Source organism: Hydra vulgaris, chromosome 03 (genome assembly GCF_038396675.1).
Source record: "Hydra vulgaris chromosome 03, alternate assembly HydraT2T_AEP".
Taxonomy (NCBI): Eukaryota; Metazoa; Cnidaria; class Hydrozoa; order Anthoathecata; family Hydridae; genus Hydra; species Hydra vulgaris.
Window position 1 is genome coordinate 62242501 of NC_088922.1, and position 5000 is coordinate 62247500.

Sequence of the window (5000 nt, forward strand, 5' to 3'; positions counted from 1 at the left end):
TAAACCATCAATTTAAATCATATAATGTACTTTGTTCATAAGATGGAAACCAGTTAAAACCATATCATTCCTCTTTCTTTGATCTACCAGAACTTTACTAAATAAACTTACACCTAAAATCAAATTATATCATTTCAAAAAAATTTAAACAGTATTATTAAAATCAGATATGACTAATAGTTAATATTAAGTTTTATTTATTCTTCACCATATAAAAAATTAAATACGAAGAGAAACACAATCATTCACTAACATAATTACTTTCATTCTTTTTTGGAGTCCTCTGTAGTCGTAAAATTAAATCCTTCGCCTACTTCTTTATCTAATAATAGATACTTATAAGTAATTATTTAGTAAAACAAATTTAAACAAAAATGTAAAAACTAAAATGTAGACCCAGTGCAAACAGATTACGATATATATCTAGGCAATCATCATACAATAAACAGATTCAAAATTTTACTTATCCCAAAATAAAAATAAGACTTATAAGATGTTTATTTGATATAGTACTTCACCGTTAATTATAGAAGTTTATTTGATATAGTACTTCACCATTAATATAAAACTATAACAGTTTTTTTATTCATATAAAACAATTAAAATAGCAATGAGTACTGTAAAATTTAATGACCTCCAGTAACTTTAAATCTTTGAACTCTAAGCTTGTTCCATGAATAATCAATTGGAAAACTATTATAAGCAGCTTTCATTGCATGAACACCAGTTGACAAAAATAACCAACCATCTTCTAACCAACAACATAGAGCAACTGCCTCTGGTTCAATCTGTTTTTAAAATAAACAAATTAAGCCCAAGATTGTGAAGTCATTGTAATAGATCATCTAAAAAAAAAGGCATCATTTGTTTAATTTACATATATGTATTTGTTTATAAATGTATATATATATATATATATATATATATATATATATATATATATATATATATATATATATATATATATAATGTATGTATATATATGTATATATACATTTATATATAAGTTATATTATATATATATATATATATATATAAACAAATATATATGTTTATATGTATATATATATATATATATATATAGTATATATATATATATATACATATATATATATATATATATAAATACATATACACACATATATATATATATATACATATATATATGTATATATAAAATGTATATATTTCTGATATATATATATAAATATATATATATATATATATATATATATATATATATATATATATATATATATATATATATATATATATATATATATTCATAATTACATGCATTAATACATAATATTAAAATAAATAAAAATACATTTCAAAGGTATGTGATAAATAATAAATGTTAAAATTATATATACAACACTAACTCCAAAATTAGGACTAGAAATATAAACATTATATATACATATATAAAATGTATATATTTCTTTTATATATATTCATAAATTTACCCATATATATTTATATATGCATAAATACATATTATTAAAATAAATAAAAATATATGATAAAGAATAAATGTTGGAATTAAATATACAACACCAACTCTATAATTAGGACTTAATACTTTTCCTATTAAAATTAGAAGTTTTTCAAAGAAATGGAAATAAAGTTTTTTATCTAAACGTGTTTTTATATAAAAAAAACTTAATAATGCATACTTTCATTATTGGTCGAAGATTTTATACTGAATATTTGCTTGATAATTAGGGTAAGGCGTTTAAAGTTTTTTAATTAAATAATAAAATTAGTCTGTGAACAGACTAAGTTTAGTCTGACATATTATGTTTTATTAATTTTGATATTACTTAAAACATCTGAATCTTATTAAAATTAAGAGCTATTTTTAACTTAGAAGTAACATATTTAATAAAACTTTGCAATTTATTAAAATGGTCATTTTAAAATAAATAAATCATCAACAAAATTAACCTGAATAAACCTAATATACTCTGAGATTTATGTATATTATATACAACTTGGTGCAAAATCTAAAAGTTTTAAATTAGCCGCAATAAAAAGAAGTTATAAAACATAACTTTATCAAAATATTTTTTCTATACCATCTGCATGCATTCTATTAAGTTTTCATTGCCTTTTCTTTACGGCAAATTATTTTTGTAATGGCTTGTTAATGAGACAATATTTTTCAATGTGTCACTTCCTCAACGTTGTCAAAACAACGTTTAATTAACGTTGGCAATATAACACTTTTTCAACGTTTTTTAACTACCACATTTTCAACGTTGGTATATGTAACGTTGAATAAGCGTTGTTTCATAAATAGCTTAAATACGTTGAAAAAGCAGCTAATGTCTAACGTTGATAAACCTTCAACTTTGCGACGTTTTTACAGTGATTATTTGCGTACTTTTATTCAACGTCGAATAAACGCGGTTTTTTGAGAAGATAATATAAGTTGATATTTATACGCTTATTCAACGTTGAAAATGTGACGTTCAAAAAGCGGTTTATTTTTAACGTTGATAAAGCATAGATTTTGAATCGTCTTTAAAATGGCTTTTTGCGTAAGTTGATTCCACGTTGAATAAACGTCTTTTTTTGAGAAGCTAAATTACGTTACAATTTCAACGCCTATTCAACGTTTAAATTTACCGCGATTTAGTATACAATAACAAACATTGATTCAACGTTGAAAGCGCGTTGTTTTTGTGACTGTAACGCTTTTTCTACGCTGCGACCGGTTTTCAACGTTGATTCAACGCTGACATGTTTGCTGGGTTTCGTCGCGAAATTTATACAAATTGCCTAGTTCGATATAACTTTTTTAATAATTGGGTTGCTGATACTTGGAAAGCTTTGCTAAATAATGTTGTCAATGCCTATACTATCGACATTTTCAAAATAAAACTAGACCAGCAACTATCATAGTTACCAGTGTATCGTTTTTCGTGGCTGTATTACTGCAACGTTTAAATGAGCGTTTTGTTTTTATTAAGTTATTATAATAACAATTTTAATAACTGTTTTTTGTGGGTTATTTAACTAATTATGTAATTATGTGGGTTATTTAACTAATTATGTTATTTTGTGGGTTATTTAACTATTTATGTTATTTTGTGGGTTATTTAACTATTTATGTTATTTTGTGGGTTATTTAACTATTTATGTTATTTTGTGGGTTATTTAACTATTTATGTTATTTTGTGGGTTATTTAACTAATTATGCCATTTTGGGAAGGGCATAAAGTTAGAGAAGGCTTATGCGCGGAGAAACATGTTGAGCGCGGTAAACGAACTCAGAATTTTTTGCTTACCAGGCGAGCACTCTACCTACACCACTACCGCTTGTACACTTAAAGTTAACAAGTTCGTTATATAAAGTATATTAGTAGAAATACCTTCAACCTAAAAGAAATAGTTATTTTTTAATCAAAGAAATAAATTTAATTAATTAATTTTTTATAGCATAATTGAAACTTTATATAGCCTAATCTAGCATTTCAGGGACTATTTCATTCCCAAGTCCGGAGTCCAAGCAGTCTCTATGTTTTGATCCTGAAGTCTGGGGTCCCGTAGTCCCTAAAAATCGATAGAATTTCGCATCCCTGTCTGTAAGATAAAAAACATACTATGCTTGTCAAATATTAAAATATTTTTATCATTATTTTTTTCCTTTTTTTTCCGGTAATAAAACCATAGGTAAAATAAAATGCTCACAAATTTGCAAAAATTTATGTTAAGAAATTTTTTTTTTTAAAATAAGAAACATTTCTTTTTTTTAAGAAATAAGTTTCCCATCCATCCCTCAAAACAAACCCGGCAACACAGTTTTTGAAGTTTGGGTTGGGGAGGGGGTTAATTTCAAAATAAAGGGTCTCTATATCTTAAAATTTCTATAAATATATATATAAAAGTGCTTTAGTAAAAAACATTTTAGGGCACATGCGCCCTGGCCCACAAGAAACTTCTAATTTCCTACATCGCAAATTATTTCTTAAAACAAGAATTATATTTCTAGTTTTAAGAAATAAATGCCTTAAACTATGGACAATGGACAAAAGATTTAGTCAATAATTAGCTGTAAACAACTTCTCAACATAAAGATCAAACACTTTGGCAACAATACATTTTTTGCGGCCAATTTCTTCAATGCTTTCAAATTGTTACTAAATCACGTAACTAAATCTTACAATTTGTTCTTTTAAGAGCGACATTCTGTAAGAATCAGCCAAAAACACCAAATTTTTAGAGTGATCTCTTTTAAAGTTGCTAATTTTTTAATATGTTGTTGCTATTCATACTAGAAGCTCAATTCCAAATTTTTTTCAAAAAATATTAATGGGTTCTCTTGAATTAATTGGTCTGACTATACTTTTAGAAATATTTCCCAAATGGTGTCGAAGGCATTTTCAAACACGAAAAAAAAAACAAAGTAAATACTTTACAGTGAGTATTTCATTTAATTTTTGCTTATTGGCTAGTTCAGACCAAAAATCAATAAAATCGGTAAAGTAAATTTTTTTCTTTGACTAAATATCTTGATATAAAATACGCAAAAAATGATTTTTTTTTTGTCATTTTTGATATTCGTTTTCATTCAAAGTCGCGATTATCCCATAATTTTTTTTTTTTTTTGTTATTATAAATCTTTATCTAGTTAAGTACCTTAAAGTATAAAAATACCTATGGGGAAGTAAAGGCTTAGCCGCAAAATCTAACACAAAAACGAAATTCTAATCTTTCATTGATTGTGACATAATAATGCCCAGCAAACATGACAACGTTGAATCAACGTTGAAAACCGGTCGCAAAAGATGTTGCGGAAACGTTGACAAAGTAATCGATTTTGCAAAGATATGTAACGTTGTTTAATAGACGTTGATTAAACGTTATTGCGTAACGTTGAAAAAACGTTACTAAATGACGTTACAAAAGCGTCGTAACTAAACGTTGAAAAAGCGTTACATAAAAAGCGTTGAATAAACGTCGCAACTTAGCGTTGAAAAAACGTTACCTAA

General features: G+C 25.4%; 2 long non-coding RNA genes across 2 annotated transcripts in view; both read right to left on the reverse strand.

The window, feature by feature from the left end:
- LOC136078330 (uncharacterized) overlaps positions 1 to 5000 on the reverse strand; it is a 30178-nt gene that overhangs the window by 3359 nt on the left and 21819 nt on the right. Inside the window, exons 2-4 of the long non-coding RNA XR_010637724.1 lie at positions 635 to 845; positions 254 to 322; positions 1 to 113 (exon numbers count right to left, since the gene is read on the reverse strand). The exon at positions 1 to 113 is cut by the window's left edge and continues 17 nt beyond it. This is a non-coding gene — a long non-coding RNA (uncharacterized LOC136078330). The remainder of the gene's footprint in view (positions 114 to 253; positions 323 to 634; positions 846 to 5000) is intronic.
- Positions 4749 to 5000, reverse strand: part of LOC136077804 (uncharacterized) — a 3098-nt gene continuing 2846 nt past the window's right edge. The window contains exon 3 of the long non-coding RNA XR_010637297.1: positions 4749 to 5000. This exon is cut by the window's right edge and continues 457 nt beyond it. This is a non-coding gene — a long non-coding RNA (uncharacterized LOC136077804).